We start from the raw sequence: 23,824 nt of genomic DNA on the forward strand, positions 1-23,824 counted from the left end.
CTCCACACATCCACAGTGTGTGCTTTTAAATAAACAAACAAGCAATTAATGAATTGCTGCAGGGCCAGAAGAGGAAGTGGGTCCAACTCTGTCCCAGCAGTAGGGCAGGCTGGCACAGAAGGCCCTGAAGGGGCATGCCTAGCCTCATTAATCTCACTGGAGAGGCCTGCCCTCCCGCAGCCAGCATCTCAGAGCTGCCGGTTTGGGAAGTTGGGCAGCAATGGGGAGCTCTTTGCATTTGCTTTTTTTGTGGTTGTTCCAGTACTTTACAGTGGCCAGGGAAAGATCAGCAGTCCTGGCTCCTGTTGGCTGGGCCTGGCTGAGTGGACTAGGAAAGCTGCTTTTGGGGCTTCAGATCACTCATCTGGAAAATGAGGAGGTTGGACGAGAATGGCTCTTTTCCTAAACTTGTATTTATTTATTTGCTTAGAATCTGTTCTTGAAACAAAACCTAACTAGGTCACCTCTCTTCCCTACAGCACATTAAAGCAAACTCTGTGGAAAGTTGGGGGTAGGAGAGACAGCAAGCTTTTTGCTCCTGCCCCATTGACTCCCCAGTCTGAGGCTCCCTGGAACCTCTCTGCTCTGCAAAGCACTTCCCTATCTTACTCAGTTCTAACTGGGGTTGTTACTCATCAGGAAAACGGCTAGCAATAGGAACCTGACAAAAGAAGAGTCAAGGGGTTTAGTTATTCATTTATTTGCCCACAAGAATTCTAGGGGCAGGTAGTCCAGGTTTGGTAGGGCAGCCCCACAGAGCAGTCTGGGAGAAGAGATACAGGCTCCCTCCCTTTCCCTCCTGTCCCAGGGCCCATGACTGCCGATCTCAAATTGGACTTGTGGTGTGGTATGGCTGCTGAAGCTCCAGACATCACATTCCCATTCTAGACCAGGAAAGGGAGAAAAAGAGATGTGGATTGGCTACAGCAATCTAATCTGTGCCCTTTTAAAAGCTTTTCAGTCTCCAGCTGACATCTCCTTGGCAAGAATCATGCTGCATGACGACTTCCGGCTAGAGGAGAAGACAGAAAAAGTTTTTATTATTATTTTTTTCAACCGGGTCTATTGGCATCCAGAATAAAATAAATAAAACAACAACAACAACAAAAAAAAAACCACCAATAACCCAGTTTTTGCAAATAAAGATGATAAAAAGAGTGGATGAAGTAAATGAACCACAGGAAAAGCCAATCAAACAAGTTAGTAACTGTTGAACGTTTGCAAAGTACTAGTCACTGTGCTGAAAATTATATTAATGCACACATTATCTCATTTAATGCTCAGCAAAACAAGCATCCACTCCCATCTTTTAGCTCGGGATGTTGAGGCACAGAGAATTTAAGGAACTTGGCCAAAATCCTCAGCAAATAAAAGATGCGGATTTTAGCTCAGACACTTTTATAGGAGAGCTGTGATGTCAGTAACTTCCAGGATCTTCCAGTGCAGGTTCAACAGCTCTCAAAGAGAGGAGCTGAAGTGCTGTAGCCTGTGCCAGAGCCTGCTCTGGCAGTCTCCTATCGACTGTCCTGGTAAGAGGCAGCTCCGACAGGCCGCGCAGGCCTTGATGCACTAGCCAAAAGGGAAGTATTTTAGATATGCGTTGGCAGCATTGCAGGGACTTGACACACAGCAATGATTTATGAAACAAGATTAAAAGAGCTAAATATATACAGGTTGGCACGTAAGAAGAGGGTACTGAAGAGAGAAAGGAGGTAGCATGAAAGTAAAACAGAGAGCCTGGAGTGTTCCAGAAGTCTTAGAGGGGGCTGCAGCCTGGAGTGTTCCAGAAGTCTTAGAGGGGGCTGCAGCCTGGAGTGTTCCAGAAGTCTTAGAGGGGGCTGCAGCCTGGAGTGTTCCAGACGTCTTAGCAAGGGCTGCCGCAGCAGGACCACTGCCCAGATCCAAGGGAAAAAGAAATCAGAGTCAGCGTTGGGCTCTGTGGATCCAGTGTTTAGAGCTTGATGGGCAGTCAGCTCTGATATAGTAGGGGATGCTTCTGTCCCGAAGAATAGAAGTCAGGCCTGTCACAGTGGCACACTCCTCTGATCTCTGCACTCTGGAGGTGGAGGCAGGAGCATTTTGGAAAGTTCAAGACCAGTCTCAGGGGCATAGCAAGACCCCATTGAAAGCTCTGTGGTGCACATCTGTGATTCCAGATCTCTGGAGGCAGAGGCAGGAGGGTGGCAAGTTGGATACTAGCCTGGTATACATATGCGGATGGCTGGCGCCTAACAGTATAGAGATCTGTCTCCAAGGGGAGACAGTGGCATCTGTAAGGAGCTTCACAGTAGGTTGCAACTTTTCTTGGGGTCATCTCAACATTATTCCATTTTTCAGATGAGAAACCTAAGGCAGCACAGCTGAAAGTGAGACAGAATAAGAAAAGCCCAATTTCCACCTGGGTTTCCATTGTTAACAGGCAGCAGGTTCTGGTGGGAGAAGCATCGTTTATATCTTGCTCTCACCAGCAACTTACTTCAGAGCAAGAGAAATGGGCAAGTGCAGAATGCCAGGCCCCCAGTGGTTTCTGGGGTGGTGGCAGCGAACACCTTGGACTATCTAAGCTCTCCTTTTTATTTCCTCAGAGGGCACCCAGCAAACTCTTAGCTCAAGCTTCAGGGCAATGGCATTTCTTGCCTCTTCATGATTTCTTTCTTGAAGTGAGCAAAATATTTCTCTTTCTTCTCCCTCCTCTTCCTTCTGCATCCCTACCCTCCCCCACACCTTTTCCCCTCCCTTCTCCCCTACCCATCTCTTTCTTTCCCTCTTGTACTGGGGATTCTGTCCAGGGCCTCACACAGATGCAGCAAGAACCATACCACTGAACTAGTCCAGCTATTACCTGTTCAAAAGTTTAAGCACACAGCTAAAGAAGAGTTGGTCTGATTGGTAGTAAAATGACCTCAGATTCAAGAGACTCACACAGTCCCAGCCAGAATCAGATCCAGAAACACAGGGACACAGGGACATAGGGATATAGCAAAGAAAACATGGCTCCTGTTTAAAAAGCCAACATCCTTCTCTTGGGACTGACTGTCATCTCATAGATGTCCAGAAAGTGACATCCATGTCACATAGTCATAACTAAATCCACGGAGTTGGCCTCCTGGGTCAGGTGTTCTCCAAGGGTGTCCAGTGTTATGGTCAGTTTATTCACTGGGAGAAAAGGTCCCCAGAAAAAAACCTGGGCTGCAGCACACAGTGTCTCTGATGCTTCTCAGTTCTCATTTATCAACTGGAGATCGGAAGGTTAGAGATCTGGCAGTTCATTTGTAACTAAGCTTTTTGTTTGGGGCATGAGGGAGGCTTTCTGGGGTCTTGATAACAAACTGCATCTTGATCACTTTTGGGAATTAATTGTTGTGTACTTCTTATTGAAGTCTATTCAGCATATGGAAAAATGCTCTTTTAAAAGGAGCATCCCTACACAGAGAAACCCTGTCTCGAAAACAAAACAAAACAAAACAACAACAACAAAGGAGCATCCCAAAACATTTAGTCTTCAGTTTTAGCTGTGGTAGACTACAGTATCTCCAATGACATCCTCTCCTTTTCCTTAGATGGTAACTTGTGATGTTTTTTGAGACAAAATTTCTCTGTGTAGCCCCTAGTTGTTCTGGAATTCACTCTGTAAACCAGGCTGGCTGGAACCCACAGAGATTCACCTGCCTATGACCCCCGAGTGCTGATATTAAAGACTTGTGCCACCAGCACTTGGCCTGATTTTTTTTTTTTAAACAGTTGCAGTCCCTTTTTAACTTTGCAATCTTTTATTCTCTCTCTCTCTCTCTCTCTCTCTCTCTCTCTCTCTCTCTCTCTCTCTGTGTGTGTGTGTGTGTGTGTGTGTGTGTTCCTTTCCCCATATGACCTTGTCAAATAAGTCTCTCTACACCTGCTTTTCACTATTACTCATCTACTTAGTTGGCTTACTGGGAATGGACGGCTGAGCCTTGTTTGGGCTGTCCAGGCTCTGACTCTAGCCATTCTAGGAGCAATATCTCAAACAAGAATATTAAAATAGCTATTGAACCAATCATCATGCCAAAACACATATCTTAAACCCTTCAGTTCTGATCTTCCCAGCATTCCTTTCTCAGTCATAAGCATGAACAATGCATCCAAAAAGCCATTTTATAGTTTCATTATAAAAGGAAATTCTTTGAGAGAAACAAGCAAACTAGTTTGTTTCTACTTAAATTTAAAGCTTTTTTTTAAAAATTTAAACTTTAAACCCTTGAACAGTGTAGCTAAAACCAATGAATTGCAGAGACACTTTTGTGTACTAAGACATTTAAGTGCATCTATTAATGCCCACACTGGAATCTGTCCAGTGTGTACTCTTCTTTACCTAATAAACTCCAATTCTGCTTTACACTGACTGGTCCTGAATGTCTTATCTGTGCATAAGTCAAGATCCCAGCTGCACCTGAGTAGCCGTCTCTAAGGGGAGCTTCTCAGGTTCCACAATCCACAAGGTTGAACTGTGTCTCCTGTGGCCAAGGACATTTCCACACTCACCTCCTGCCTAAGCTTCTAACTCTAATAGGTAGTACCGTGTCGTTCTCTGCCTAAGAATCAGGAGCAGTCTCCAGAGCAACAGCATACTGTAGGTAGGGCTCAAAGTCCCATCCTCCCTGAAGGTTTGGAAGCTATTATTTTAGGAAGAGGAGAAGAGAATGCAGGAAATGGAATGGGAGGGCCAGGGTCAGAGCAGCTGGTAAGGGCTTCCTCATGTAGCTGACAGATAGTTTCTGGGAGAGTTCTGGGTTCCCAGAGTAGGTTTTGCATGCATGTATGTCTGTGTGAGGTGTCCTATCTCCTGGAACTGGAGTTACAGACAGTTGTGAGCTGCCAAGTGTGTGCTGGGAATTGAATCCAGGTCCTCTGCAGCCAGTGCTCTTAACCATTGAGTCACCTCTCCAGCCCATTACCTTGTTTTAAGCCAGTGGAAGACTATGCTGGGGATACCTTGCCTACACTTGTGGGTGCCAGATGGAAGCTAAAGCTGTCTCCCTGTGTCCTTGGATACAGGTCTCCCTTAGCAGGATAGGTGGCAGCTCCAGGACCACAGTCACCCAGGCAGGTCAGGTGCCCAATTCTCCTCCCCCACCCTATCCTTGCTTGAAGCTCAGACCAGCCTCCAGCCTCTGCAGTAATGGGTGGACCAGGGCAGGATAAAATTTGGTGGTGACTGATTTATGTACTCATTGTATGCAGATGATCTGGCAAGAGCCATGGACCTCCCTGGAGCCCTGATGCTGAGCTGGGTGGAAAAGTGCCACAAATATCTCTACCCTTCATCCATCTCTGGCTTTGAAGGCTTTTGTTTCAGGCCCACCCATCAGAAGGAAGGAGTGAGAGGTTATGGGTGAAGAAACATGAAATGCAATCTCTTCTTCTAGTCTAGGATTGGTATAATTTTGTTAAGCAAACTATGCCCCAGCTTCCTTCTTGAAGCTTTGTGGTAAAGGCCAAGCAGGTCACATGGGGATTGCCAAATGCATACCCTTAGAGCCTGTCTCAGGTTTCCCATGACAGTTCCCTTGCCTGGCCTGGGAATTTGGATTTTGAGCAAACACTTTGGGCACTCCTGAACCAAACGTTGCTCTGTCGGGTTGAGGATTCCAGGCCAGTTCCTCCTTCCCGGCCTCCCTCTTCTACCAGAGGGTCTTATGTCTGGAGCCTGGCTGGAACTCAAGGCAGCTTTAGCCTCAGAGGGAAGGGTCACAGGAGCAGGACCACTAGAGCAAGGACAATGCTTGTACACAGGGGAGCTGTGCCTGTTTTGTCAGTAGCTAGACAGGAGAGAGCCCTCTCAGCCACCTGGGTCACCATTCTTTCTCCTGGGGGCAGGGCAGAGGTAGGCTTGGACCGCTCTCTAGACCCAAGTGTTTGCAAAGAAGAGAGGAGGGGTGAGAGGAAAGAAGAATGGGGAGGTTTGAAATGAAGAGGGTGGGTTGAGAGGGGGAGGCATGAGTGGAAGAGGGAAGGAGGGAGGAGGAGGGGGAGGAGGGAAAGGAGGAGAAAAGGGGAGAACTGGTGAGAAGGAAGGGGAGAAGGGCAACAAACTGGGAAAAGAATCCACCCACAGAGAAAGACCTCTCCCATTCCCAGCTCTTGCTTGTGCTCTGCTCATCCAACAGACCTCCACCTGGATCCACCCTCATCCTCAGGACCTTAGGAAATGCTCACACTGTCCTTTTGTCCTCAAGTACCATTGTCCTTACCTTTCTGGCTGGTAAGCTGAGGTGTAGTCGAGGCACCCAAGGCCATGTTGACTAGTTAACAGTGGAGGCTGGTTTGGAACTCTGCCTGGCTCATGTTCATACATTGATCCCTGCTGTCAGCTCTCTCTGCCCACTGTGACTAAAGGACAGACTCGATGAACAGAATGGCTCTTCTTCCACCTGGAGTAGCTGCAGCTGCATGGGAAGACCCTGGGATGTACCTGGCTCCCAGTGCATGGCAGGCAGGGCTGCTTGGGTGTTGGGAAGAGTGGGACCTGGGGGTTTTGCCCTGCTGAGGAAGACTGCCAGGGTCAGTATCCTGGCTCAGCCCTCGGCCTCACTGACAGGTTTATGACCAAGCTTTACAGCTTCCAAGCTTAGTCACTGGCTGAAGTCAGGCTGCTCAGAAACAAACACATAGCAAAGCTGTGACCCAGCCGCCCGATCTGGGAGAGGCGACCCACCCTGGGCAGAACTGGCACTGGGGAGGCAGCAGGCTGAAGTCTGGTGCATTTGTGGTGAGCCACATACTTGTCCTTAATTTTCCTTGTCTTTCCTTTGAGGCACCGAGGGTGTAAGCAGCAGACGCCTGTAGCTACCTGAGACAACCCGACACTTACCAAGAGTGTGGGATGTTCTGTCCCCTAGGCCTCCCTTGGGAGCTCATCCTGAAGCAGGGAGGAGAGAAAGAAAAAGGAAGAATTTAAGTTCCTTCTGGCTTTCAATTCAGGAGCAGAGAAGAGGCCAGGCCAGGATCCGAAATAGTTCCACCCAAATCCCTTTCCCCTGACTGCTCTTTCCCCATACATGGCCTCTACCAAAACCCGACCTTCCCAAACCTCCCTATTTGTGACACATTGCTAAATGTGGCCCAGCACTGCAGCCCTTCATCTATCTGGGTTTGTAGCAAGCAGAGATAGAGGAGCCATCAGTGGCTTCTCTGGCCAACTGAGCACAGTCGGGATAAATAATACCACTTGGGAGCAGCCCTTCCTGCTGTCTGGGGCTTCAAGGACAAGGAACTTCCCTTGCTGCTGGCTGTCCCTGCAGTCACCTTATATCCCTGTCCCAGGCTGAAGAAAGGATCAGGAGCCTGGTTAGCAGGAAATGTTTGGGGAGAAAAACCTCCAGGGAGCCTTGAACTTGGCCTGATTCCTTTGGGTTATGGCTTAGTGCACATGGGTCAGGCCCTGAGCACTTGTCTCCAGTTCCCTACCTGACTCATCCAAGATCACATCACTGCTCATTTGCCCAGGGGACTGAGTTGTCCATCCCTGACCCCTCACCCTCCCCAGATCTCTTGCTGGGGTGAGGACACCACACCAGCCCCTTGTAGCAAATAACAACCATATCTTGCTCTCTTCAAGACTTTTGCCTCTAAAATACAGTGCACTTCTTTCACTTCCTTTTTTCCCCTTTCCCAGCATGCACTAGTGCTTTTATGATGAAATTACTCTTGACTTTCATCTCATTGTAATGTAGTAAAAGCTGCTGTGATGCTGCTAAATGAGGACTGGATGTTCCCAGATACAAAGGCAAAGGGTGTAATTGGGAAGTTTGTGATGGGGCTGGTTGAGTCTGTGCATCTGGGAAGCTCTGAGATCTAGGGGACACCTGTCACCATGTCACATCAATTTACATGACACTTGAGTGTGCATCATTACAGTGTTTTCCTGAAGCAGCAACAAAACCCGTACTTAGGATACTAGTTCCAGAGTGTGCTAGATCTAAATCCCAACTATGCCACTTACTAATTTTATGATGCAGCCAATATGTAAGCCTCCAAGTCTACAGCTGTCAGATGTGAGAGAATGCCTGCCTCTCGGAGTGTTTCAAAGTATATTGGTCAGGAATGGCTGTGTAACGACCCACCATCCTCTCTCAGTAGCATACAGTAATGAATGCGCATTTGGAATCTTGGCCAGACTAGTCATCACTTCAAGCTGAAGGTCTGGTGGGCTCAAGCCCACTTCTTGAGTCTCACATAGCCCAGGACTCTTCTGACAGCAATGACAAGACATGGAAGAGAGTCAATGCCAGTGACCACTCAAGCACATTTCAGGCCCTTAGGACATCTTATTTACTTACATTCCATTGGCTAGAACAAGTCCAAGGCTGAGCCCAGTGGTAGAAATGGGACATGTACTCAGTCCACCAGCAAGATGCAGTCAGGGTGAGGATGTAGAGGTGAAGAATCAGGGATGATGCTCAACTATAGAAGGTTCAGCTGATTCAAAACCATGGTTCAGTTTCTGGCATGTGGCTGGCACTTAGGAAAGGGGACCCACGATCACTGCTGGGCTCCTTGTAGTTTCTGCAGAATATTTGCCTCAGGCTCATTCTGGGTGATAGACTCTAGATCTCACTCTGCACTGATGAAATGTCACCAATTTAACCACTGCTCTCTTACTGCTCTAATTTCTTCTGCTTTCAAGTCACGAACATTCCATAGCCTTCTCTTGTTCTCTGCATCCTACCTTTAAACTTCATCCTCCCCTTCCAAATAATTTTTCAATGTTCATGTTTTACATTTGTATGTGTATATGCATATGTATATATAAATTTAAATCTATATTCTGCATATGAAAGAAAACTTGATGTCTTTCTGAGCTTTTATTTCTCTAGCATAATGATCTCCATTTTCCTATGAATGTTTTGATCTAATTTTTTGTTGCAGATAAGCAAAGTTGCATCATGCAAATGTACTGCATTTTCTTTCTCCTTTCATCTGTTAATAGACCTCCAGGCTAGTTCCATACCTCAACTATTATGCATAGGGCAGCAGTAAATATAGAAGACCATCACTAGCTTCTTTTGGGTGACATCACAACTCCCTCTGACAAATCAACAAGGGAGTTTCAGCAGCAGAACCCTGACTGTTGATGGCCTGAGATATGAGTAACACATATGTGTAGTACTGGACCATGAAGGGGATATTGGTGAGCCTCGTATCCCAGCTTACTTAGTAATGAGATGTTGATCCCATGTCACAGTCTCCATGGAATATTTTTTACTTCCCATGTGTTTTAAGGCATATTACCTTGAGAGCATTTCTTTAATGCAGCCTTGCTGGGTCTCATGAATGCAAGACCTTTGTCTTTGCGAGTCAGCCAATACCTGTGCTTGGTACAGCCTCTATACCTTCATCTGGGGGCGAATGGGGATACAAAGACATACCTGCTGAATGCCACTGGTTTCAAGTGAAATGTGAGATAATAAATGCCTTAAATAAGTTTTTGGGAAATATGAAAAATGTGGAAAGAAGTATGGAATGCTTTCCAGTTGGCCTGGCATGGGTACATGCAGCTATCTATCTATCTATCTATCTATCTATCTATCTATCTATCATCTATCTTCAGTGATACCCCCTTAATTTCTGCCATTGGGTCCATGAGAATATAGAGTCCAGATATTTAAAGCATACTTGTACTCCCAGATTCTCTTCTTTTCCCAGTTCATCCTGGGGTTCCTCAGTGGGTACTTAAGGTTGTATAAAGAAAGCTCTTTACTCTTTCCTGACCTCTTTTGTGTCCCTTGGTCCCTGTGACTCAGGCAAGCTTGTCAGCCACCGGGAACATATTGCCAGTGTCTCATTAAAATACTGAAATCTCTCACCAGATGGCACAAAGTATGAGTCAACCAGATGTACAAACCAGCCAAGAGCACTGTCCCCAGCAGCTCAGAAGAGGTGGTCATGGCAGAGAAGGCCATAGCAGATGAGGGCTTAGAGGGGACAGACAGTGAAAATGAAGACACCTGCCAGCCACTCCGGAATTGCCAATGGAAGTGGAGGCAGGGCAGGCAGCCGCTGTGACCATGTTCCCAGGAACGTGGTGTGACCAGAGTTCCAGGCAACATGGCTGCAACAGAAAACCAAATTCCAAGCAACTAGTGTGATAGGAATGGCCCTGTAAGTGTTTGTGGGGGTCCTCACACAGAGGGCCTCTGAAGCAGTGGAAGCCAGAAAAAAAGAAAACTATACATGAATGCGTTGCTAAGACTTCCAAGGATTCCATGAATGGAGCGCTTGTAATGTTTGTCTCAAAGAAGTACCAGTGTAAGTAATATATTCATTGTTTTTAAAAATTGTTCTTGGGGGCTGGAGAGATGGCTCAGAGGTTAAGAGCACTGACTGTTCTTCCAGAGGTCCTGAGTTCAATTCCCAGCAACCACATGGTGGCTCACAACCACCTGTAATGAGAGCTGGCGCCCTCTTCTGTATACTAAATAAATAAATCTTAAAAAATAAAACCTAAATGAAAAGTTGATATAATAATAATAAAAAAATTGTTCTCTACCTGGCAAAGAACTTGAGGTAGGGAAGATTTATTTGGGACAAAGTTTGAGCCCATTATGGAGGGGAAAGTATAGTGGAGTTCATGGCAGCAGAAACACATGGCTTCTCACATCATGGTGGTAATGAGCATGTGGGGAGTTAGTTGTAACAAAACCATAACTAGTAGCTTCACCAGCATAGAAAACAGAAGATTATAGTCTCTACAAAGCCCTGATGGTGTATTAATCAATGACTCATAGCCTGGGTTGTCTGTCCTTTGTGCATGCCCTCACCCTGGCCTCTGCCCACAGGCCTTCCCAGTGTCACTTCACTGCTATACCTGGCCAGCTCCTGCGTGAGCCTCAGGCTTTTGTCTGGCTATTGTGGGGGCCTCCTGTGATGTAGAACTGAAGAGGGGCCCCTCTTTTCCCACCTTGAGTACTGTGATGGCTGACTTTGTATCAACTTGACTGGGCCACTAAATGCCCAGATATGTGATCAAACACCATTTGGGGCTTTTTCTTTGCATATGTTTTGCCTAAAATTAATACTTAAATCAGAGTAAAGGAGATGGCTTCCTTCATGCAGTTTGGCCTGTTCCAGTACCTTGCAGGACCAAGTGGGTCTCAAAGGTTGGCAGTCTTGGAAACAAGAGGCAAGCCTGTTGTTTACTGTGACTAGATCTGATCCACCTCTTTTTGAGTCTTGGATTTGGGAACAGTGTTGTGGATTTTGTTCTGTGCTCTCCTGGTATGTAGTTGTTGGTATGGTTGAGTTTTTTGTTAGCTTGGTACAAATAGAGTCATGTGAGAAGGAACCTCTGTTGAGAAAATGCCCCTATAAGATTGGCCTATGGGGACATTTTTTTGATTAATAACTCAAGTGGAGGGTCCAGGTTACCGTGGGTGGTACCATGCCTGGGCAGGTGGTTCTGGGTGGTATAAGAAAGCAGGCTGAGCAAGCCATGGGGAGCAAGCCATCGGGAACAAGCCAGTAGGTAGCATGGCTTCTGCTTCAGTTCCTGCCTCCAGGCTCCTGCCAGGTTCCTTGTGTTCCTGGGCTTCCCTCACTGATCTGGTGATCAGGATGTGTAAGCCAAATAAATCCTCTCCTTCCCAAGTTGCTTTTGGTCATGATCTTTATCACAACAATTGAAAGCAAACTAAGAGAGTAGGCCTTCAGTATCTGACTGGGGCAGCGCTGATCTCCCTGGGCTCCAGCCATCTGGCTATGGACTCTATTCAGCTTCCTTAACTGTGTAAGGTAATGAGATAACTCTCTCTCCTTCCCTCTCTTCCCCTTTCTTCATCCCCCCCCCCGACTTCCCTCTCCCATATTTCTCTTTCCCCTCTCTCATACACATATTAATCCTGTTTCTCTGGGGTACTATGGCTCAAACTACTCTGTTTGCACAGCCTGCCCATTGTGCCTGCAGCAAGCACTTGTTGGTGTTCAGCAAGGGCCCCAGACCTCCTGTCCCAGGAAGCCATGCTTCAATCCTCATATTTTTGCTGCATTCTCCTCTGCTTTTGTTGGCTCCTCATGATGTTGCCAGGCTCAGAGAAGTATCCCTGAATGGAGGGTGAAGTGGTCACTGCCTTTGAGCCCCACCTGAGTCATAGGGAGAAACCCACAGGGCTGAGTTTGGTAGGTAATAATTTATGTTGCTTTTCCAAAGACTAGAAGCTGAATGTCAGGGCTGCTAATCCATCTCCTTGTGGCTCCCAGATCAACCCATAGGATTAAATCCAGAACTGAAATGCATCAGTCATTCTGGAGAGGAGGGCTCAGCAGGCTTAATCTTTCTTTAGGAAAAGGCCTGCTTGAGAAGGCAGTTGGGATGGATTCTGTTAGGGTGCTGGTATCTGTGGCAAAGTGAGAGACAGGGTCCTTGTTACTCCAGGGCTTATTAAGACATGGCAGCCTGTAGGGTGTGGAAGGCCAGAGGACCCTTCAGACAGGGTCTCCTCTGGCCTCTATCTCCACAGGAAGCCTTCTTTGAAGTCAGGGCCCTGACTTCTGCCCACACAGCTTCCACCTCCCTTAAGCCCCATGTTGGTGGCTATCTGTTTTCTGTCCTTTTATCCTAGGAAGTTCTGTGTTCCCAACAGATAGAACATGAGATTTCCAGAGGGATCCAGGAGGGAAAGCTGTTTATGCAATTTCTCAGGCCAAAGCAGGTGCCCAGTATATAACTCTAAACCTAGAGCACCCCACAGAAAGGATTTCCTCATAGTAGGAGGTAGTGGTATAGAATAGTTAATTCCAAAAGGGCTGTTTAGATCCAAATCCTAGCTCTGACTCTTGTGACTATGGGGCCCAGGCAGGACACTACTTTGGAATGTCTTATGATTGTCTATGAGATGAGAAGGACAGTGGTTCCTGTCTTTGAGGGAGGTTCCAGTTATACCGGTAACACTTCAAGTGATTAAAATCACAAGGCATAGGGGCAGTTATTTAGACTGTGGTGCCTATTGTGAATAATTGTGACCAATGATGGCAGGCCCTGGCACTTCTGTTAAATGAGATAATATGTGTGTAGTGTTATCTGGAATGGGATATAAGGAAGTTCTCTGAATTCTCCTTCCCTCTTCTTCCCTTATAGTTGACTTATAGATTCCAGACTCAACCTTAAGAAAGCAAGCTGTAAGAGTGAAATCAGCAGTGGGGATGGTCAGGGAAAACACAGCCTTGTCTCAAGGGGCCTCACAGATAGGAAGTGAGACCATTGCCCAATGTCAGGCCTGCTAATGGTTCTGGGCACTGCTGGCCCCACAGAACTGGCTGCCCTTCACATCATGGTTCCCAGGAAGAACTCACACAGTAGAGCACCCACACACACCTGTACACAAACCACCCATTTTCATCTTCTCCAGCTCCAGAGTGAGCACCAATCTCCCTCCTGACCTGGAGACCATCTTTACTTCCCTTCTTAAAAAAGAAGGCCTGGGGTACTTGATTGGGCCATGGGGTGCCCGGATCCATGGCTGGCCATTATCCTAGGTGTGTTTAAGGAGAGGTAATTATTTAAATGGTAGGCAGAGAAGAGCAGATGATCTTCCTTTCCGTGGGTAGACCTCACCCATTGATTGTGTAGAACAAAAGGCTGCTATTTTCTGGAGTGAACAAGTGTTTCCTATGCTCATTACCATCACTTTCTTTTGCTGTGATTAAACACCGTGGTCAAGGAAATTTTTAGGAGGAAGAGTTTATTTGGACTCAGGGTTCCAGAGGGATAAGAGTCAATCATGGCAGGAAGCATGGTAGCAAGAAGCAGGCATGGTAGCCGGAACTGGATGCTGAGAGCTCACATCTTCAAATGCAGTCATGAAGCATACAGAGGGAATGGGAAGTAGTGTTAGGCTTTAAATCTCAAAGTCTTTCTCCAAGGATGCATCTCCACCAGCAAGGCTGTACCACCGAAACATCCCAAACAGTGCCACCAACTGGGGACCAAACACACAAATGCCCAAGTCTTTTCTTATTCAAACTACCACACTGCCTTATGGCCTTTGAACTTGCCACTCAACCTGAAGACTGTGGGACTTCACCTGCACAACCATGTAAACTAATTCCTTATAATCAATCTAGTCTTTCTCTACAGACAACCTTTTGACTATTTTTTCTTCTTCTTCTGGAGAATTCTGCTGATCCAGTTCCTTGCTGAGGGAATCTGGGGTTCTCCTTATAGGCCCATAGCATCACTATCATTTATCCCGCTGGCAAAGGAGCCCCTATAGAAGAGGTTTCTCCAAGGTATGTGGGCTTCAGAGGGGCCCATTTTTAACATCGCTGTGCCAGGGATCTGGATACCCAGGTGTCCCGGGAGATCTACAGGCATGCATGGGGCACACTGCACATCCTTCCCCATTGGCTTCACTTACCAAGAGGACCCAAAAACACAATAAGGAAAATTCAGCATCATGCTTCGACCTGCTACCTGGTACAATTCCCCTGCAGAAGCAGCAGCAAGGGGGCCATTAAGAGAATGATGACCTCAATTTGGAAACAGTGTTTGTTGAGTTGAGTCTTCAGCCAGTTCACTTTCCTCATACGAGTGGGAATTATATTTGGATTACATTTTCACAGCACTGAATGCGTTAGTGGGTTTCTGCTTTTTCTCATCAGACAGGGGACATAACCTTCTCCAGATCTATGGGGACCTGGACAGCTGGTGTAGTGCAGAATGCTTGCTGACCACAGGGGATTAGGGCCAAACACAACCCATTTCGCATTGAAAATAAGCTGATTTGTTTTTTGTTTTTAAATAAGCCTTATTAAAAACTGGCTGTCACTCATGTAGGATCTGTGGAGAGCGTCATCGGGCGTGGATATGACTTTCCGGGCTTGGCAGCCAGCAAAGCTGCTTTTAATCATCACCCCTTCTTGCTACAAGCTCAGGAATCTTCCAGAAAGTTTAACTATCCAGGGCCAGAAACTATAACCTTATTGGTGGTTGAGCATGAGCAGCTGTGGGCCCAATTGTCAAGTTGCATGGGACATTGTGTGCCTGCTGGTTGACTACCCTTCTCTCTATAGCCATCAGCCTTTTTGTGATTTCTTATGGCCATGACCTTTTCCATCACACACAACTTCCCAGTGTAATGACCTCACCTCATTCCTTCATTCCCATCCTCTCCACCAGAGACTCCACCTGCATTTTAAAACAGACCAGCTGTAACCACAGGGTATTTGGTTGGTGTCTAAGAGACCTACAAAGTCAGAGCTATTTCTTCCCTGTCAGTCTCTCAGAGGTGTGAATGGTTTTCCTTGGTGAGTAGTGACATGCAATGATACGTATAATGATGGATGACAGTGTCTTCCCTCTGGGCTGATGGCATGCATGTTTGGGCATTTCTGTACTAGGCAGACCCTAAATTTCAGAAACATTGGGGGCATTCTTTTAATTCTTTGAGAATTTCACACAATACATCTGAACATATGTGTGCCCCTAATTCCCCTTCTTATAACCCTCTCAATCTTTCTGTTGCTTCCTACCCAACTTTGAGATTATTTGCTATGGAATATTTGTTTAACCGTGCAAAGATATTCTGCATTTGTTTAACTATGTAAAGATGTGTTGCATTTTCTTATGTTGCAGAATATTTGTTTAATTATGTAAAGATGTGTTGCATTTGTTTTTGTTGTAGAATAATTGTTTAACTATATAACTATGTGTTGCATCTGTTTAATTACATAAAGATGTGTGTGTGTGTGTGTGTGTGTGTGTGTGTGTGTGTGTGTGTGTTTAAACTCTTTGCTCTTTGGGGGCCAACCACCCAGCTCCAAAATAAATACATGGAGTCTTGGTTATGAATGTTCAACCTTAGCTTAGCTTGTTTCTAGCCAGCTTTGCTAACTTAATTATCCCGTCCACCTTTTGCTTCTGGGCTTTTACCTTCCTTTATTCTATATCTCTTTCTTTCTTTCTTTCTTTCTTTCTTTCTTTCTTTCTTTCTTTCTTTCTTTCTTTCTTTCTTTCTTACTCTGCGGCTGGTTGTGAGACTGGGTGGATGGCCCCTAGCATCCTCTTCCTCTTCTCCTTTTTATTCTCTCTGTCTGCCAGCCCTGCCTGTCTCTCTCTCCTGCATAGCTATTGGCCATTCAGTTCTTTATTAGGTCAATCGGGTGTTTTAGAAAGGCAAAGTAACACAGCTTTCCAGAGTTAAACAAGTGCAACATAAAAGAATACAACACATCTTTAAACTAATATTCCACAACAAATGTGTTGGTTTTACCTTGCCTACCTAAGGCACCTGGTTTGTCTTATAAAAAGCTGAATGGCCAATAGTGAAGGAGAAGGTATAGGCAGGACTTCTGCACAGGGAAAGTAAGTAAAAGGATGAATTTAGGTTGGTGGGGGGGAGAAAGAAAAAGAGACACCAGGGGGACATGGTAGAGGGGGCAGACAGACAGATACAGAGGAAGCAGAAAAGTAGGACATACAGAAAGAAAGGTAAAAAGCCCCAAGGCAAGACATAGATGAATAGAAACAGGTTAAATTAAGTTAAAAGAGCTGGTGAGTCAAGCCTAAGCAAAGGCCAAGCATTTATAATTAATAATAAGTCTCTGTCTTTATTTGGGAACTGGTTGGCAGCTCAAAAAAATTCCAACTACAATTATTTCTTCTTCTTCTTCTTTCTCTGTTGAGTCTAGTTTGTGTTGCGTATGAGTTAGTGCAATGGCCAGAATGTATTATCAGATTTTTGAAAAGCAAGTTTCAGGATATGTACTATAGTTTTGTCTGGTAGGGAGGGTCTGGGAAACTGGCAGGTGAATGTCTATTTATAAGCACCCCACAAAAAACCCCACAAAAAAGCAGGAAAATAAAACCCACCAATGATGTGCAATGAAATAGTAATCCTCAGACGAGAAGGACTAAGAGAGGGGAAAAGCCATAGATGCATTATGGATATGTTTACCAGTATAATACTTCACATGCTATGATTTTTTGTATCTATGTGTGGAGAAAACGCTAACTTGTTCTGGGGAGAAGCTACTGTTCTAAGCAGTGGGGTTATGTTCTGGGACTCTGTGGATGCGTGTGGATTCCTAAGGGTCAAAACAGGATACTCCACTACCCAACTCTCTGACCCCCCTAGTCCCCAAGAAGTGCCTGCTGCTCCACACAGGTGTAAATGTTGAAGGTGGGGTAAGTGTGATAGGGGCACACTTGCACAGGTGTAATATTGGAGTCAGGGTAAGTGTGAAAGAGGGCACACTTGTATAGGTGTAATGTGGGAGGTGGGATAAGTGTGATGGGGGCACATGTCCAGCCAGTCCCTAAAATCCCTGTATCTCACACCTCCATCCATATTAGATGCATGATGTACATGAATAAACAGGTTTGCAGAAGACTCAGCTGCTACAATCTAGCCACTGAAGTCGCAGCCCTTTCCCTACTGGCTAGACATAATCTCTCAGATCACGTGAAGCTGATCTTTAGGAATTTTCCCTGGTCCACAGTCCCTATTCTCTCAGAGTGCTCCCTGCCTGAGCTTTCTAGGCTGAGCTCAAAAATGCAAAGGGCTCTGGCTAACCCTTTCTCTGAACCTGAGCAGCTTTCCAGGCTCCTTGAGGTGGGCCTCCCTCTTTCCAAGGCACAAAAGCTTGCCTCTCTTTGCTCTGGAGTGGATTCTTCATCAGGGATCATAGCAACTGGGTCAGAGTCTTCCTGAGGATGAGTCCTGCCCCATGGGAATGAAGCTGAGCCCTGTCTTGGCAGGTGCCTCCATGGGGCTCCAGACACCATTATCAGAATGGCTTCCATAAATGTGTCCCTTAACATGGAGTGGGCCTACCCTAGGAGCTGGTAGTTAGGTGAATGCTTGACCTGTGGCCCCTGCATGGAGCATTGAAGATGGATTAAGTTTACATTCCCTAAATGTTTTAAAATATATACTAGTGTCTGGACAGGAATGGTATGGGCTGGGGTGAAGGGAAGCCTGACTATCATGGAGTGAGGAAGGCTCCTGAATATGTTAGGAAATTTCCATGCTCACAGGAGATCATAGAGCCCTTGGCTTCTCATTCCAAACAGGAAGCCCATGTGGGCTTCTGTCAGGGGATCAGTATTGGGGTTCAGCCCTGACATATTGAAGGGTCCCTTGAAAGGGGAAGTAAGGAAATGGGAAATAATAGGAAGAAATATAGAAGTAGATGAAGAGAAAGACGGAGACACAGGATAGCTTTGGGAGGGCCCTGGGTCAATACCCTGCAGCATCAAGTTTATTCATGATGGGCTTTTTATACACTAGGAAGAGGAGAGGCAAAAGACCTCCCCCTTTCAAGATCAAAGCACGACATACAACCAAGAGTAGACCCTTCAAAACACCTGGTGACCACACCCCACAATAAAGCATCTTGTGATTAGGCCATGAAGTAGAAGACACCTGGTAACCATGCCTCTCTGCACCCTATTATGTAGCCTTGGATCTGAATCTCACCTTGAGTCAAACCACAAGTTGGAATCTTTGTGGGCTCCTACAGGGCTCTCTAGTGGGGTGATAGCCTGAGGATGTATGGGGTGGAAGTCTTCTTCCTCAGCCCATGGGCAGGGCTGAGGATCCCACTATCCTTCCTCTGCAGTAGTGTCCAAGGGTGAGCTACAAAGGGCACTAAAGAAGGAGTGTGAGGTCTATGATGAAGAGGCTTCTGAGGTCCCTTATGTAGGTGGAAACAGGGCAGGGTTCAAAATGGGGAGTCCACTCTCTGCATTGCTTGTGAAGGTGAGGGATAATGAAAGGGGTGAGCAAAGAAATCTGGGAACTGGAGATGACTGAAGGCCAAGGCATCTAGCCTAAATGCTGTCTCAAGTCCAGTGACAGGAATGGCAGGCATAGAGTGGCATGTGGGCAAAGCATGACATGGTGTGCCTGTCGCTTGTTCCAGCTTCTCTCCCCAAACCAATCACAGAACTGACTTCCTTGGGTGGTTGGGTACAAGATATTTCCCAAAACTCCACCTCCTTTCTCCCTTACTTGAAACATGGTCTTTCATAGCTCAGGCTGACCTGGAACTTATATAGCCAAGGATGACCTTGAACTTCTCTAGTCTTCCTACCTCCACTATTACATGAGCTACAGCCCAAGTCCATCACATTTTCATATTTTAGACAGATGTATTTTACAGAGAAAAAAATTCAGGGTTGTAAGCTCCTTTGCGTATGATAGTATTGTGTCACTTGTGGGTGTACTGGCAGTCAGCACTGGGTAGGCATGGCCCCTGGCCAAGCATGCAGGCTATACATGTGACTTCTAGTATTTAAAAAAACCAGGGGGCATGGGCCATCTGGATTCTGGGGAATGAAGGAATGGAATGAGAAGTGTAAGAGTAGTTACAACCAGTCAAAACCAGGGTTGGAAGACTCCAGTGTGAGCAGGCATAGTTCTCTTGTACAAGTGTGAAACCTGGTAAGACCCTCTGCCCCAAACATACCGAATTGTTTTCTGGGTAGTGTTTCTAGCAGTAGTTACAAGACCACCCCTCATGCAAAGGGCTACCCAAAAGGTATAGCTTGGTTAATGCTCTTGTGCTGCCCAAGGGCTTTGCTCCTCCTGAGATTTATGTTGTGGATGAAGAGTTTTACAGCCTGTTCCTGCTGATGTGGAAAAGGGGCTCATAGCAACCAGGAAGCAAATGGTTCCAACAAGAGCACATGGTTTAAACAATACAAGACAGCATTTAGTTTTCTCTTTTAGATGAAGCAAATCTGGACTCCAGAATAACTCAAGGATCCCTAAGAAGCAGTCCTTCTGTGGTCCAATACAGCTGCCTAAAGACCTGTATACAGTTCAAGTCATGTATAAAGTCTGTATAAAATCATGTATACAGTTCAAGCAGAGGCATATATGGGGCAGAGTAGGGTATTCCTCTCTGTGATCCTCTCTGGAAGTCATTTGTGATTTGCTTCAACTTGCATTTCATTGTTTAGAATTTATCACAAGGCTGCACCAGGCTGCAGGGAAGGCTGGAGTGTGTGTAGTCTTTTTTGTTTGTGTGTGTGTGTGTGTGTGTGTGTGTGTGTGTGTGTGTGTGTGTATTAGGGACTGGATTCAAGGCTGTGCAATGCTGGTCAAGGCTCTACCACTGAGCTGTAGCCCTAGCTCTCTGTTTGCTTTTTATTTTGAGACATGGTATTACCAAGGTGCCTAGGCTGGCAAAGAAATCACAAGTGCTGAACTGAATCTGACTAGGAGGATGTGATACTGCCTACAGAATCTGGTGGTGATGGAGGGAGAGGCAGGAGCATGGACTGAAGTAACAGTGCTAGGGGACAACATGCCGTGGGGGTGGGTGAGAAGCAAGCTTAGTGTAGGGATGTGGGTGGGACCTAAGTGCACTGACCTGTAAAATGCCTTGAATGCTGGGGAAAAGAGACTTTTCTACAAGGCACAAAAAGGCTAGCCCCTAGAGCTGACTGAAAGCCTCTCCTGACTGCCAGCTTATGGCCCATTCCTAGAGCACTGTGAGCCATGGAGTTGAAAATGACAGCATTATGTTTCCATCCCATTCTGGAGATAGAAGCCTGAAAGGTGTTGGCAAGGCCAGACTCCTGCTGAGGACATGGGGAAGGTGTCTTCATCACGTCCACCTTTGATGGTGGTGAGCAAGTTCTGCCACTCCTTGGCTTGCAAATACATCACTCTAGTCCCCGGCCCTCTTGGGCATATGCTTTTTCTTCTCCACTTTGTGCATTCCTATACACGCCACCCTTGTGTCATGAGGACCCTGGATATTGGGTTAGAGGCTTCTGAATCTGGAGTGCCTGGTATACCTGATTATACCTGCCCAAACTTCCCTAGGAATGAGGCCAAGTCCTAGAGCTGGGAGCTTCAGAGGGACACAATTCAACCTAGACATTTTCCCTCATAGGCTTAAGCTGGAGCTCGCCTAGGCCACGGAAAAGACCCCAAGCTCACACTAGATTCCATAGCTCTAACCACTGTGAACCAAAAAAAAAATCCCATTTCTCCATAATTTATTCGCTTTTCATTGATCTACTGCCCTTCAGTTCAGGGCCTGACAAACACACACTGTTTTCCTACTGACTCTCAGCCAGGTATGCAGTGGAGAGCTTAGCCAGCTGGCAGGGAGCACTCCTGGGCCATGGAGGCTGGTGGGGATGTAGCCAAGGTTTTCCCTTCAATTTCTTCTTTCCTTGGCCATGGGGGCTCATCGGGCAAGAGTTGGATGATAGGCTGGTTCTGCAACTCTGGAGCTCATGGCTACCTACTTCTCTGCCTTGGTCTCTGTGTCTAGTTGCCACACCCTTTTCAACACGTGTGTGTGTGTGTGTGTGTGTGTGTGTGTGTGTGTGTGTGTGTGTACGTACACATGTGTGTGCATCCATGTGTGCACGCAAGTACAAGTATACATATATGGGAGCATTTGAAAGCCGGATGTCAGTCTTGGGTGTTATTCCTTAGGAATTCAGGAGCCATTTACTTTCATTTTGCTGTTGTTTGTTTTGGACACAGTGTCTCTCACTGGGACCTGGACCTTACCAATTGAGCTAGGCTGGCTGGCCAGTGAGCCCCAATGATCTGTCTATCTCTACATTCCCAGCACTGGGATTACAACTGCTTATCATTACCCCTAGACTGTTATGTGGGTTCTGGGGACCGAACTCAGGTCCTCATACTTGCTGACTATGGTGGGGGTGGAGAATGTTGATACCCCAGTCAGCAGCAAGGTTTCCTTCTAGGTGCCACATCAGTCCCCTGCTGTGTGTCTAAGCTGTCATTGCTAGGGCCTCTGGGACAGTGTTACAGTCTACGTATTTAAGCAACAGGCATTTGTTAGCTTGGTTTGGGGCTTTGAAGTACAAGATCCAGGTCAATAGGACTCCTTCTTTTCAGTCTTCTGTTGGTAAGAGAGTGTGGGGTGGGTCCCTTGCCCAACCCCAGCATCTGGCATTTCTTGGTTTGCAGAAGCATTGCCTAGCTCTGCCTTACCCTCATTGGATGCTCTCTTCTTGTGTGTGTGCCTGTTTCCAAGTTCCCCTTTAGGGGCCTAATCCTATTGAGTTGGAGTCATTACTACTTCAGTATGACCTTGTCTTACCTAATTATGTCCGTTATGATCTTACTATGACCTTGCTTCTGAATAAGCTTGCTCTGAGGTACTTGATCCTTTGAACTTTGAACCAACCTATAACAAGCCAACCCTTAACAAGGCTCAGAAGTCTCACCTCCTCCAGGAAGCCCTCTGTGCTCTCTACAATTCCTCTCTCTGGTACTCCTTAGTACAGAGTGTCCTAGGTTGAGTATGACTCCTTGGCTTGTGTGATGTGTATGCTAGCTTGTAAGGGGCCTCACTCTGGAGCACAGCACAGGCTCTTGGACCTAAGTACAGCCCAGCAAAAGCTACCCCATTTGATGTGGTTAAGAATGGAGGGAACATGGCAGCATGAACATGGAAAAGGAATGCTGGCCACTTGCAAGTCCCAGCTGAATTGTGCAGGAGTAGGAAGCCAAGGTCAAGCCTGGTGCGGGTGAGTAAGCTACATAGGGCACTTCCTGTTCATCAAACAGTGGCCCTTGCACTGAGAGATGCAGACTACCCAACCTCCTGGTGGAGTACATTCTCAACCATCATCTATGCTAGGACCATCTCAAACATTTCTGTGTGTTTCAGGTGTCAAGGGAAGTGGCCCCACAGCACCATTGATGGGAATCCTGAACCCCAGAGGGGACTCCTTTGGAGCCTGGGTTCAGTGAAATAGGGTCATCTTTAGAATTATGTAAAAGGAACATGTCAGGTCCCAAGCAGAGACTATCAGACATGCCCAGAAAACTGAGGCCCTCAGAAATGTGCATGTACATGTGTGCATGTGTGAATGTGAGTATGTAGACAGGGAGTCCCAAGAAAGAGGAGACACTGCCTTTTCTTAACAAGGCAAGCTTGACCTTCCCCAAGGTGAGAGATTAGGCTGGCCTATACTGCAGGGGTGTCTGGACAGGTCATCTTATGTAGGGTGATTGATGCTTACTCTTACTGGGGAGGGCTGAGGTAGGAGGTGGAGATGAAACTCCCTAAGCAGCCACATGGGCACAATGTCAAGGCATGGGTCATTATCACCAAGATGCTGAATTAGATCATTTACATCTGCTATGGTTTTGTGTTAAGTTGGAGGTATACAGAAGTATGCCCAAACGGAGCTGGTATCCTCTGATGTCTTGCTACTTATCTAAGTGTGTCCCACGGGTCTGAAACATCGACCCTGACCAGGGGTGTCCTCTTCTAAATGCAGAGTCTCAGGCCAGTCTTAGGGAGTCATGACTTACTGTTCCATAAGACCTGGGACAGGCATGTATGCTATCAAGTACACTAAGAAGCTCCAGCTGGGTTTTCCTTGAAGGAAAGTCCAGCTCTTAGGAGTTACAAAACATGTATCCAGTAGTTGACCAATGGGGCAAGGCTTGAGGGTAGTCCCATTCTGCCTCTTCTTGCCTTCTTATGTTTCTCCTCTGCCACTCATCACCTGTGTTTTCTTATGAGACACCTCTCTGCTATGTGGGGAATGGATGGAAACAATGTTCATTTTCTTGTTTTCTGAAAGAGCATGTTTTCCTTTTCACGAGAGCTATTGTCAAGGCAAGTTTTACTGCATGGAGTTTATCAGCCCTCTGCTTCTGCCTGGTGAGTACTACTATCCCAGGCCCCAGCATGTATCCTCAGCCTTCTAAATCATCTGGCCTCCTCCATGCCTTGTCTCATCCTCCAGCTGTGCAGGGCTAGCACACAGGCATACCTGGCCTTCCTTTTTCCTGTCTTTCCTACTCTGGAGAGAACTTAGCACGTCCCCAGTGACAGTAAA

General features: G+C 46.4%; 1 long non-coding RNA gene across 1 annotated transcript in view; it reads right to left on the reverse strand.

The window, feature by feature from the left end:
* Nucleotides 1-684: 684 nt before the first annotated feature.
* LOC118573788 overlaps nucleotides 685-23,824 on the reverse strand; it is a 69,875-nt gene continuing 46,735 nt past the window's right edge. The window contains exons 3-4 of the long non-coding RNA XR_004943674.1: nucleotides 6,848-6,895; nucleotides 685-1,012 (exon numbers count right to left, since the gene is read on the reverse strand). This is a non-coding gene — a long non-coding RNA (uncharacterized LOC118573788). The remainder of the gene's footprint in view (nucleotides 1,013-6,847; nucleotides 6,896-23,824) is intronic.

Source organism: Onychomys torridus, chromosome 1 (genome assembly GCF_903995425.1).
Source record: "Onychomys torridus chromosome 1, mOncTor1.1, whole genome shotgun sequence".
Taxonomy (NCBI): domain Eukaryota; kingdom Metazoa; phylum Chordata; class Mammalia; order Rodentia; family Cricetidae; genus Onychomys; species Onychomys torridus.